Genomic DNA, 14,067 nt, shown 5'->3' with positions numbered 1-14,067 from the left:
GGCAGGCTACGCTTTGTATCACCGCTTTCCAGAATACGCACACAGCTGAAAACCTCTTACGGCAACTGAGGAAGATCATCGCAGAATGGCTTACCCCAATTGGACTCTCCTGTGGATTTGTGGCATCGGACAACGCCAGCAATATTGTGTGTGCATTAAATCTGGGCAAATTCCAGCACGTCCCATGTTTTGCACATACCTTGAATTTGGTGGTGCAGAATTATTTAAAAAACGACAGGGGCGTGCAAGAGATGCTGTCGGTGGCCAGAAGAATTGCGGGACACTTTCGGCGTACAGGCACCACGTACAGAAGACTGGAGCAACACCAAAAACGCCTGAACCTGCCCTGCCATCATCTGAAGCAAGAAGTGGTAACGAGGTGGAATTCAACCCTCTATATGCTTCAGAGGTTGGAGGAGCAGCAAAAGGCCATTCAAGCCTATACAACTGACCACGATATAGGAGGTGGAATGCACCTGTCTCAAGCGCAGTGGAGAATGATTTCAACGTTGTGCAAGGTTCTGCAACCTTTTGAACTTGCCACACGTGAAGTCAGTTCAGACACTGCCAGCCTGAGTCAGGTCATTCCCCTCATCAGGCTTTTGCAGAAGAAGCTGGAGACATTGAAGGAGGAGCTAACACTGAGCGATTCCGCTAGGCATGTGGGACTTGTGGATGGAGCCCTTAATTCGCTTAACAAGGATTCACGGGTGGTCAATCTGTTGAAATCAGAGCACTACATTTTGGCCACCGTGCTCGATCCTAGATTTAAAACCTACGTTGTATCTCTCTTTCCGTCAGACACAAGTCTGCAGGGGTTCAAAGAACTGCTGGTGAGAAAATTGTCAAGTCAAGCGGAACGCGACCTGTCAACATCTCCTCCTTCACATTCTCCCGCAACTGGGGGTGCGAGGAAAAGGCTCAGAATTCCGAGCCCACCCGCTGGCGGTGATGCAGGGCAGTCTGGAGCAACTGCTGATGCTGACATCTGGTCCGGACTGAAGGACCTGCCAACGATTACGGACATGTCGTCTACTGTCACTGCATATGATTCTCTCACCATTGAAAGAATGGTGGAGGATTATATGAGTGACCGCATCCAAGTAGGCACATCAGACAGTCCGTACGTATACTGGCAGGAAAAAGAGGCAATTTGGAGGCCCTTGCACAAACTGGCTTCATTCTACCTAAGTTGCCCTCCCACAAGTGTGTATTCCGAAAGAGTGTTTAGTGCCGCCGCTCACCTTGTCAGCAATCGGCGTACGAGGTTACTTCCAGAAAATGTGGAGAAGATGATGTTCATTAAAATGAATTATAATCAATTCCTCCATGGAGACATTCACCATCAGCAATTGCCTCCACAAAGTACACAGGGAGCTGTGATGGTGGATTCCAGTGGGGACGAATTGATAATCTGTGAGGAGGGGGATGTACACGGTGATGAATCGGAGGATGATGATGAGGTGGACATCTTGCCTCTGTAGAGCCAGTTTGTGCAAGGAGAGATTAATTGCTTCTTTTTTGGTGGGGGTCCAAACCAACCCGTCATTTCAGTCACAGTCGTGTGGCAGACCCTGTCACTGAAATGATGGGTTGGTTAAAGTGTGCATGTCCTGTTTATACAACATAAGGGTGGGTGGGAGGGCCCAAGGACAATTCCATCTTGCACCTCTTTTTTCTTTCATTTTTCTTTGCGTCATGTGCTGTTTGGGGAGTGTTTTTTGGAAGGGCCATCCTGCGTGACACTGCAGTGACACTCCTAGATGGGCCAGGTGTTTGTGTCGGCCACTAGGGTCGCTTGTCTTAGTCACACAGCTACCTCATTGCGCCTCTTTTTTTTCTTCTTTGCGTCATGTGCTGTTTGGGGAGTATTTTTTGGAAGGGCCATCCTGCGTGACACTGCAGTGCCACTCCTAGATGGGCCATGTGTTTGTGTCGGCCACTAGGGTCACTTATCTTAGTCACACAGCTACCTCATTGCGCCTCTTTTTTTTCTTCTTTGCGTCATGTGCTGTTTGGGGAGTATTTTTTGGAAGGGCCATCCGGCCTGACACTGCAGTGCCACTCCTAGATGGGCCAGGTGTTTGTGTCGGCCACTAGGGTCGCTTAGCTTACTCACACAGCTACCTCATTGCGCCTCTTTTTTTCTTTGTGTCATGTGCTGTTTGGGGAGTGTTTTTTGGAAGGGCCATCCTGCGTGACACTGCAGTGCCACTCCTAGATGGGCCAGGTGTTTGTGTCGGCCACTTGGGTCGCTGAGCTTAGTCATCCAGCGACCTCGGTGCAAATTTTAGGACTAAAAATAATATTGTGAGGTGTGAGGTGTTCAGAATAGACTGAAAATTAGTGGAAATTATGGTTATTGAGGTTAATAATACTTTGGGATCAAAATGACCCCCAAATTCTATGATTTAAGCTGTTTTTTAGGGTTTTTTGAAAAAAACAGCCGAATCCAAAACACACCCGAATCCGACAAAAAAAATTCGGTGAGGTTTTGCCAAAACGCGTTCGAACCCAAAACACGGCCACGGAACCGAACCCAAAACCAAAACACAAAACCCGAAAAATTTCCGGTGCACATCTCTAGTATATGGCCAATCGACAGACTGAGGGACTCTTATGTAAAGAAACCATTTATCTGTGTCGTCTTCAGAAACTTTCCATCTCACCATTCACCTTGAAGTCTTTGATTAAAATTTTTGACCCTGACTTAAGCTGGGTATACATTAGACAATGTGTACCCAGCTGATGTTGCCAGATTGAGCTGCATGCAGGTCTGACTGGCAATGCCATTGATGACCCGCGGGAGCGCGCAACGTCAGCAACATAGTGGGTACACACTGGACGAGTTTAACAATGTGTTGTTCCAAGCCATCGAAATTGGGAAAATCTTTCAAAAATCATATAATGTGTACCCAGCTTAAAAAAGTTTGTGGCCCTATACACTGTTTTGTATGCCATCCTTTATGTCTTCTGAGATCTCATTTACAGCTTCCTATCTGGCTATATAGTTTCTTCTTAAAATGCAACAATGGAAGCCTTTTCTGAGCAAGGTTAATGTGCTTCCTAAATAATTCACAATGTGTGGCTCTCTCTACCTATTGTTCAACTATATCAACAAGTTATTGGTCACTTATACATCCAGAAAGCTTGGTTATGACGAAATAACAGATATATTCAAACAATATATTTCTAGCACCATTTAATTAAAAGTCTAATAACATCAATGCACCAATAACCCTGTGACATGTATTCTTTATATCTGTACTATTCTAAGACATTTTTGCCTAAAGCCTAATTTTGTTGCTGGAGAAATGTTGTGAAGCCCATGTGAGTTTATTGCAGAGTAATAGCTGATTGTGCTTTATGCTGAAGCATTCACCATTCAGTCTTTGCTCGCAGCACATGACTACCCTTCTTGTCACTCACTATTGTTTGACTGAAGCATGAACCATCCATTCTCGGTATAGAAAAACTGCTAAATCCTTTAACAATGTGCAAAAGCTAAATATAGAGCTGACAAATGAGCGCTCTTTGTCCTAGGCAGTGGGGAGATCTGCAGCATGGCAGGAACACAACACAATGGTTATTCATTGCTCTGATGTTTATTGATGAGTCCTACTCTGGCTTCCCATCAGCTGCATTTCAGTTTGATAAAAGTCAGGCACAATAAAGTAATTGGTTGGGGCAGTGGTTCCCAAACTTTTCTGAATAACGGTACCCTAGAGCAGTGTTTTTCAACCACTGTGCCGTGGCACACTAGTGTGCCCTGAGCAGTCTCCAGGTGTGCCACCATAGAAGCACAGCCATGCCAATCGGTGTTTTGCCACTACGGAGGCCCTCGAACGATCAATACTAGTGGGTTTAATGGCTGCCAGTTCTAATTTTGGCTCCGGGCAGGGTTGGGCTCTTCTGGCTTTCTCAGATGTGGCTCAGGCGTTACCTATGGAGAAGCTGCAACATGACATCCTAGGACACACAACTGCACCATGCATCACCATTATATTTGAGTGTGCCTTGGCAATATTTAGATCTTGTTCAGTGTGCCGCAAGTTGTAAAAGGTTGAAAATATCTGCCCTAGAGCATCAGACTTTTTTTTCACGGCACACCTAGGCCAAAAGTTTCTTACTGAGACATTTCTAAAGATATATTAAATTGTGTAAATTGGGTTTATATGTCATCCTTAGGTTGCATTGTGTGGTGAAGGACAAGATTTGCTTCTGCTTTCCACAAATGTTAAGATTGTCAGCCACCAGCACTTGTTTGCCTATTACATTGACCATAATTAATTTGAATTGGTCCTGGACCACCAATCCAAGGCACCACTGCAAGGGTCCCAAGGCACCCCAGGGTGCCACGGAATACAGTTTGAGAACCACTGGATTGGGGTAAATCCCGCACTATCAGTAAAACAAGAATCACATTAATTTGCTTATTCAAGGCCACAAAATAGTAGGCATCTATCTCAGCTAAGCTGAAGATTTAGCCTGAATTAAGGTCCTCCTTCTATTACTGTGTGTGCTCAAAAGTCCACACAACTCTCAAATTTGAATTAAAACTAATGTACATGTAGGGGAAGCATCATAATTTAGGTATATTCCCTCTTTGGGTAGTTTGTCTAAATGGGATGTAGTTATGTGACCAACGGTGAGGAGACCGACGGACACAATAACTCCCCCTGCATCCTGAACCCTCACAATACAGACAGTCAGCATTCTGACGAGAAGGGACTATTCCCACTCGTGGATGTTCACAACACCCATAGAGTGGGAATAGAACCTGTGGTGAGCGCAGCTCGCCACCGAGCCCGCAGTGTGATGAATGCAGTGAGCCCGCAAGGGGCTATATTGTACTTGCCACCCCTACTGACATTCTGCGACCTGGATCTTGGTAACGCAGCCCTCAACCCGTCTAAACCTATATGTTTCCATACTTCCTCCTGCCCAGCAGGAGACCCATTCAGCAACTACTGTATATAGTTTTCCTTAGTTTCAATCTGCTGAGGTTCCACTATATTGCTTTTGGTTTGCAGTGGTAAGTGGTAAATGTTGTGGAGTAGTACTATGTGAAATAAAGGCTGCATGGCATCAAACTGAATGCTAATAAAAAGGCACTTACTGTCTTGCCTTACTTGTAGCATTGGTCTCTGTGCTTTCTGATAGTGTGGTAGAAGAACACCACAGGCTTTATTTGGTACCACCAATTTCGACATGATATTAGATAAGGTCTGCGTGTTTGCTGTAAACTAAGAGACACTTATGCAGATGTACCCTGATGATATGAGAGCTAGCATGATTTATGTGATTACCACCGTGGCCCATGGGATATACTAACTGATCCTTTTTACATCTAAAACTGCTGAATTGAAAGTATTTGCTAAAGTTTTGCCTGCTTAAATCATAGCCTGAAAAGAGAGCATTGTAGAAGTAGAGACAGGAAAGATGGGAGGAAAGTCAGTGTGGCAGCCGGGACAGGGAGATGGCATGTTATACTGAGATGTTGCAGGTAGTGATGTATAAATAATTTTACCCATTTAGCACAGGCAAGTAAATTTGTGAAATGACTTTAACATCAGTCATAATTTAAACAAATGCATAGTCTCAACCAATGCCATAACTAAACAGTTTGGTGCCCTGTGCCAGAAAAAGAATTGGTGCCCCTTCTCCCACCATATTTAAAATAAGGACAGTGCACACCGAAGGCATGCTCCAAAAATAAAGGTACATGGCTTTTTGGGGTAGGGACGTTGCCATAGAATTGTACCAATTCACATTACATGGCACAATAGTGTCCGTTATTCACATAACACCACACAGTAGTACACCTTATATAAGTTACTCCCAGTAGAGCCTCTTACACACATTATGCCATGGTAAAACCCATTATACAGATGGAGCCTAGCTCATCTATGCTGTCTATGGTGTTAGTCACGATCAATAAGTCGTAGCGTGCCTGGGCACAAGGCGGCATGCCTAGTTGTAGGGAGGCTCACAGAACTTAGCATGCCATTTGGCGTTACCAGTGAGTGTAATACCTGCGATCATCCAACAGATGTCGCTTTTTAAAATCACCTTTGTGCATGCGTGTGGTCTCCATTGAAATACACTACAGCACAAGAACTATTTTACTGTACACTGTATGGGCAATGCTGTACGAGCATCTCATTTCGCTATTTAAAATGCACTGTGGCAATGAGGTCCCGTAGACAAAACAATAAATAAAAATAGTGTATAGAGATGCAAATTAACGTGTTGAAGCTACTGTATGGTCCATTGATGTTAGGGATATGTGAGCGTCCAAATCCCATAGACAACCCAATTAATAAAAATAGTGTACTGTATACAGATGCAAATGAACGTGTTAAAGCTATGGACCATTGATGTTAGGAATATGTGAGCGTCCAAGTCCCATAGCCAATACAGCATGAGCAAAATCAATGGGAATGGATGACTGCTTACATTTACACATGAGTTTGTGTATCTGTCACCCGGCATCATGGCCAAGTGGAGAAGTGTGCTGCACCCCATACTCAGAGTCCCAGGTTTGATTCCCAAACTGCACATTACTTTTTTTTCTGACACTTTATTAATTTTTATTTTATTATTTTATTTTAACATACCTTACATTCAATAGAATTATGCACACAGGTTTTACATGAATCAGGGCAATGCTGTAGGAGCATCTCATTATGCTATTTCAAATACACAGCAGTTATAGGGATAAGCGAGCTGTGGGCACCTTACGGTACATACTGTAGCAGGCCAGACTCGATAGCAGAGCGGGTTCACAAAACACATTTGCTTGCATGTGTATAGTACACTATTTTTATTGATTGATTTATTGGTTTATTTTTTGGGTCCTGGAAGAGAATGAATATTTTCTACAGCATCCCTGAGGCGAAGCATTCACACAGTATTCTAGGTACTGGTTAGCTGGTTAGCCACCACCTCCCCCCTCTCCCTCCCCTGGGAGACTGCTAATTTCACACACAGGGAGGCCAGCTTACAGTCAATAAATTGACAACACAATATGTAAATGAAGGGCCGATAAAATACTACAGTTGCTTTGATAGAGACACAAGCTCATATGTAAATGTAAGCAGTGATCCCTTCCCATGGTTTTGCTTACAGTGTGCTGTATTGGCTGCGATACTTGGATGCTCACCTAATGTATCCCTAATGTCAATGGCCCATACAGTAGCCTTAACATGTTAGTTTGTTTCTGTGCTGTTTACTGTACGCTGTTTTTATTTATTGATTTGTCTACGGGACTATGTTACTATACTGTATGTTGCCCTGAGCTCACTTATCCCCATAGCCACTGTGTATTTGAAATAGCATAATGAGACGCACTAACAGCATTGCCCTGATTCATGTAAAACCTGTGTGCATAATTCTATTGAATGTAAGGTATGTTAAATAAAAAAATAAAGTGTCAGGAAAATAAAAATAGGCATTCGCACTTTGTGACTCAAACCTGGGACTCTGAGCATGGGGTGCATGCTTGGCCATAATGCCTGGGGACAGATTCAGAAGCTCATGTGTAAATGTAAGCAGTGATCCCTTCCCATTGGTTTTGCTTATGCTGTATTGGCTATGGGACTTAGATGCTCACATTCCCTAACGTCAATGGACCATAGCTCTAACACATTAGTTTGCATCTGTATACACTATTTTTATTTATTGGTTTGTCTATGGGACCTCATTGCCGCAGTATATTTGAAATAGCGTAATGAGATGCTCCTATAGCATTGCCCTGATTCATGCAAAACTTATGCCATCGCTCGCTCCATAGCTATGGGCTTCCACAAGGTGCTGCAGCACAAGCGGGAGACATATTGTGAACCCGCTTTGCGATCGAGTCTGACCTGCAACAGTATGTACCGTACGGTGCCCACAGCTCGCTTATCCCCATAGCTGCTGTGTATTTTAAATAGCATAATGAGATGCTCCTACAAAATTGCCCTGATTCATATAAAACCTGTGTGCATAATTCTATTGAATTGGTATGTTAAAATGAAAAAAATAAAATAAATTAATAAAGTGTCAGGGAAAAAAATAGGCATTCACACTTTGGGACTCGAACCCGGGACTCTAAGCATGGGGCACAGCACACTTCACTGCTTGGCCATGACGCCTGGTGACAGATACACAAGCTCATGTGTAAATGTAAGCAGTGATCCTTTCCCATTGGTTTTGCTTATGCTGTATTGACTACAGGACTTGGATGCTCACATATCCCTAATGTCAATGGACCATAGCTTTAAAACGTTCGTTTGCATCTGTATACAGTACACTATTTTTATTAATTGGTTTGTCTGTGGGACTTGGATGCTCACATATCCTTAACATCAATGGACCATAGCTTTAACATGTTCATTTGCGTATGTATACACTATTTTTATTTATTGATTTATTGGTTTATTTTTTTTATTGACTTTGTCTGACCATTGGTCTGTGTGTAAAGTATACAATAACATTACAGTCATCACAGAACATTTGCCAGAGCTTATAGTTAAATCTGCCGCTATTCTCTCTACAGTACTGGAGTAGTGGAGCCACCCAGTGGTGAAGAAGTGTATTGCATGCTGTGTATGTTGTTGTGCCTCAACGTGCCTGTCCGTGCAACAACTTAACAACCTAAACTATCGCTTAGGTGCGACTAATCCTCCATTTAGGTGGAGAAACTGCAACGATGAGGGAGGCTACATCTGTACACATTATGCCATGGTAAAGCCCCTTACACACGTTACACCACAGTAGAGCCCCTGATAAACATTATGCCAGGTAAAGCCTCTGATACACATTGTGCCAGGTAGAGCCCACATTATAGCAAGTAGAGCCCCCGATGCATATTATACCAGGTAGAGTCCACATTATGCTAGGTAGAGCCCCTGATTCACATTAATCCAGGTACAGCTCACATTATGCCAGATAGAGTCTCTGATACACATTATGCCAGGTAGAGCCCACATTATGCCAAGTAGAGCCCCTGATACACATTATTCCAGGTAGAGCCCACATTATGCTACGTAGAGACCTTCATACACATTATGCTAGGTAGAGCCCACATTATGACAGGTAGAGTCCCTGATACACATGATGCCAGGTATAGCTAACATTATAAGGAAGCCCAGGGCGATCCGGCACAGGATTTATTAAATTGGGATAATAGTAGAATTAGAAAGAGAGAGACCAAAATTGGACAGTGCGTTACCCCTGTCAAAAAAGGGGAGGAAAGCGGCAAAATTAGCCCTTTTAAGTATAAGTATATAAATATATACGTATAAATATTATACTGTCCTGGTTGGTGGTGCACCCAGAGCCAGAAAGTACGCAGACTTGAAAAACTGGAAGAAAAAGGAAGGCTCTTGTGTGGGCGCACTCTTGTAGGAAAAATAGGTTATATATAACAATTATGAAGGAATATTTAAAACATAACTTTTATTGACATTATTATGACACAAGGTTCTTCCCTGAAATCTATCCTTGAAAATACAAATTTGAAAATATCTTGCTTATAAATAAAAATGTTCTGGTCTCTTTATGGTAAAGAGTATATGGGAGGGTTGTAGACATGAATTGGTCATACCCCCATTCCCCCTGACCAGTACAGGATTACTGTATTGATGGAACCACAGGGTGGTCAAGACACATTAGTATATAAGGCTGTGCTCTTTGGCTATAAGTGACTAGGGTAATAATCAGAAGTCACACCTCTATGAGCGGTACACAAAGTTAGCATACACATATCATGATTTGAGAAAATATTAAACAGGAAATAATGGACATCCTGAAAACAGTGGAAAAAACCATTATGTTGTAAACACTGAGATGGAAACTGACGTTTTCAATACGTGGAATGAAAAATATACCACACATGTAATACTGTGGTTGAGATACATCGATGATGTCTTCTTAATTTGGAATGGAAATAAGAGCCTGCTCATGGAGTTCATTCAGATCCTTAATAAAAATGATCTCAATATCACCCTGACACATTTTATCAGCTCAGAAAGGGTACCATTCTTAGATCTCAGTATCTACAAATCCAGTGAAGGCTTCCTGGAAACTGAATTATTTCGCAAGGAGACTGCAACTAACAGTCTCCTTCACCAAACAAGCTCTCATTTTCCGCCCACCGTGGAAAACATCCCTAAAGGTGAATACTTACGCCTGAGACGTAATTGCTCAGAAGACTCTGTCTTCAAAACCAAGAGCTTGGAACTCACTAACCGTCTCTTGGATAGAGGCTACAGCAGACGCTCACTCAAACGGGCATACACTGCTACTGTAGCAACCAAGAGAGAGAACCTGATTTTTGGAAAGAAAAGCAAGAGCACTGAGCAGGAGGATACTATTCGCTTCATTGGTACTTTCTGTCCCGAATGGAGAAAGCTGAAGGAAGCGATAACCAGACATCTTCCCATCTTACAGTTGGACCCAGATCTGGCACCTCTCTTTAACTCCCCATTACAAATGAGCTGGCGCAGATCAAAAAATATGAAAGACCACCTAGTGCACAGCCATCTGATTTCCTCAAATACCAAAAAACCTTCTATCACAGGTTCTTTCCCTTGCGGACAATGTAAATCATGCCCTCAGATCCTGCAAACCAACACGGTCATTGACAGGTATGGCCAGTTGGTCAAGTTACAACATTTTTTTAACTGTAACACGCAGGCTGTGATCTATTGCATAACTTGTGAGTGCAATCTAAAGTATGTAGGCATGACCACACGCAAATTGAAGGAGAGAATATTGGAACACCTGGGAAACATCCGTAATGCCTCCAGAGATCTGACACGAATGAAACAGCTTACATCAGTAGCGAGACACTTTAACTCTGTCCACAAAGGATCCATCAAAGGTTTCAAGACCTTCTGCTTAGATCGGATACATCTTGGAATACGAGGAGGAGACATAACCAAAGAACTATATAAAAAGGAGAGTGAATGGATTTTTCGTTTAAACAGTCTGAAACCTTTTGGTCTTAATGAAACCATTAATTATGGAGTTTTTTTGTAAAATATGTCTCATCTGTTTCTCACCTGTCGTCAATTTTTAGACAATAACAATATTCTGTTTTTAATTTAGTCAGTCTACCCGCACACATGCACATTTACACCTAGGTGTAAGTGCATGTGTACAAGTGAATTTTCCAGTGTACCAACAAATGGTTACACTGATACTTTGTCACACCTCTTTTTCAGTATATCAATTCAATTATTTACAACCTACTATCTCTCTCCCCCACTGCTCTCACCCTCACCACAGGTCCCCTAGCACGCCCCCCTTTCATCCCCCAATCCCCTTTGTCCCAACATGCACCTTCTCATTTCCCTCTCATTTCACCACCATCAGTCCACTCATCCGTATCACCCCTAGCCAATGACATTTCCCGCATAATACACCATTTCACAACAATCACCCCTTTCCCTACACCTATCATCCCCCATCTCTCACTGCTCCCACCCCCACCCACAAGTCTCTCCCCCCATGCCCCCCTTTCATCCCTCCATTCCTCCCTGTTCCAACATACACCTCCTCAATTCAATTAATTCATTTCTACTACCCCCAGCTAACCACACTCCTGTACACCGTCACACCTCCCTTCCCTACCTAATTCACTCAGTCCCTCCTTCCCTCACACCTCCCCCTTTCCCTTCCCACCACAACATACCGCTTCATTCCCCTCCTCTTTCCATTCACCAACATGGCTTCACTGGCTTCCCTTAACACACACCCCTCTCCCCCTCTTGCCGTTCTAACAACAATCCAGGCACGCCTTTCATCTATCCACCCATCCGTTCTATTTTAATTTATCCTTGGCATATCTTGCCCACTTCAACAACCTTCTATTTCCGCTGTCAAGCTTATCTATCTATTTATTTCCATCAATCATTCCTATTCATTGCAACCCGAATATGTGCCATAAGTTTAAGTCACATCATTCCCACATCTATGATGGCATCCGTTATCTCGCGATTTTTCAATCACCTCTATCTACCCATCCGTTTCATCCCAATCGTTTCTGACATATCTTGCCCACTCCAACAACCTTCTATCCCCGTTGTCAAGCTTATCTATTTATTTTTATTTTATTCCAGTCAATCATTCCATTCATTGCAACCTTAATGTGTGTCATCAGCTTAAGTCACATCATTCCCACATCTGAGATGGCGTCCGTGATCTCGCGAGTCTTCAATCACCTCCAGTCCCTCCGCCTTGTCGTCATAGCGTCGCGAACGCTGTCTCCTAGCAACCGCGCACACGAGCAGCAACTACACTTGTTATCCAACACTCCCTGATTGGTCTATCTGACTTTCCGCTGCTACAAAAGCCCGCTCCCCACACCGGACCATACGGAACCCGGAAGTGAACAAGCCTAAGGGCGAAACGCGTTTTCCGCATTCCGCAAGGGGTCTCGTCGACACAGCTTCATCCTGGCATCAGCCTGATTCATTTGCTTGCTCTCTCTGGCTCTCTCATCTCACTGGTGAAACCGTAAGCCCCACTATCTTGTGGCTGTATGCCACGGATAGTAACTCTTGCTGTAAATCTAGGCAGAAGTGCCTTAATTATCCCACATTCAGTGTGTATTACAGTGGTTTTTTGGGGGTTCTTACAGTATACCAAGCACACAGCACCTTGCATGAGGTTAAGCTGAAAATGTATTATGACTTGAATAGCAAATGCATATGAATAGCATATACCTCTCATATTTGTCTGATATTTTGGATCTGATGATTTTCTTTATTTGCTTTATTCTCTTCAGCAATTGACATATGTTAATAACGGGATATTCATATCCTATTCTTAGTATGAAATTTTACTGATTCAAAGCCTCTATTATCTATTTAAGTTCCAAACACTTCTGCAACTGTTGTGAGTTTTTTCTATCTCCCATCTGATATCCATCACAGAGAATTATTCCTCTTGGATAAACCAGGACATTAGTGGCAGTCAGGGGGTCCTCTGATTGTAATCAACAGTGCCAATCCCGACAACCGAATTTTCCTGTGATCACTAACCTCGTGGACTCTCATTCACGATTCCCGTAACATTGCACCACGTGAGTGGGAATTTTGGAATCGGGTCTAACGTGGAAAGCAGATCCACACATTTTCACAACCTTTTCTCTATCACTTTTCTGTCGATCTCTCCAAAATTTCATCATTCTTATATAGGTGCACTCTCATTGGTGTTCACATAAAAATTCTCTACTACCATACCACGCTGCCAGCGCCCGATCTCGTCTGATCTTGGAAGCTAAACAGCGTTGGGCCAGGTCAGTATCAGGAAGGGAGACTGCCTGCGAATACCTGGTGTTGTAGAGTAGGATTTTCCTCACTTATGTGATAATAACACCAACAGCAGTATCACCACTAATTCTATTCAGTAATCCCTATATCTCAGTTTCCATCTCAGTGTTTACAACATAATGGTTTTTTCCACTGTTTTCAGGATGTCCATTATTTCCTGTTTAATATTTTCTCAAATCATGATATGTGTATGCTAACTTTGTGTACCGCTCATAGAGGTGTGACTTCTGATTATTACCCTAGTCACTTATAGCCAAAGAGCACAGCCTTATATACTAATGTGTCTTGACCACCCTGTGGTTCCATCAATACAGTAATCCTGTACTGGTCAGGGGGAATGGGGGTATGACCAATTCATGTCTACAACCCTCCCATATACTCTTTACCATAAAGAGACCAGAACATTTTTATTTATAAGCAAGATATTTTCAAATTTGTATTTTCAAGGATAGATTTCAGGGAAGAACCTTGTGTCATAAAAATGTCAATAAAAGTTATGTTTTAAATATTCCTTCATAATTGTTATATATAACCTATTTTTCCTACAAGAGTGCGCCCACACAAGAGCCTTACTTTTTCTTCCAGTTTTTCAACATAGCTAACATTATGCCAGGTTGAGCCCCTGATACACATTCTGCCAGGTATAGCCCACATTATACCAGGTAGAGCCCCTGATACATATCATGCCAGGTAGCGCCCACATTATGATGGGTAGAGCTCTTGATACACATTATGTCAGGTA

The 14,067-nt window shown here is 42.9% G+C and overlaps 1 pseudogene; it reads left to right on the top strand.

The window, feature by feature from the left end:
* The first annotated feature begins 13,221 nt into the window (after window positions 1-13,221).
* Window positions 13,222-13,340, top strand: LOC134912878 (5S ribosomal RNA; annotated as a pseudogene).
* The last annotated feature ends 727 nt before the right edge of the window (window positions 13,341-14,067 follow it).

Source organism: Pseudophryne corroboree, chromosome 4 (genome assembly GCF_028390025.1).
Source record: "Pseudophryne corroboree isolate aPseCor3 chromosome 4, aPseCor3.hap2, whole genome shotgun sequence".
NCBI lineage: Eukaryota > Metazoa > Chordata > Amphibia > Anura > Myobatrachidae > Pseudophryne > Pseudophryne corroboree.
Note: the sequence above shows the minus strand (reverse complement) of the source record. Positions and strands in the feature narration are given on the sequence as shown.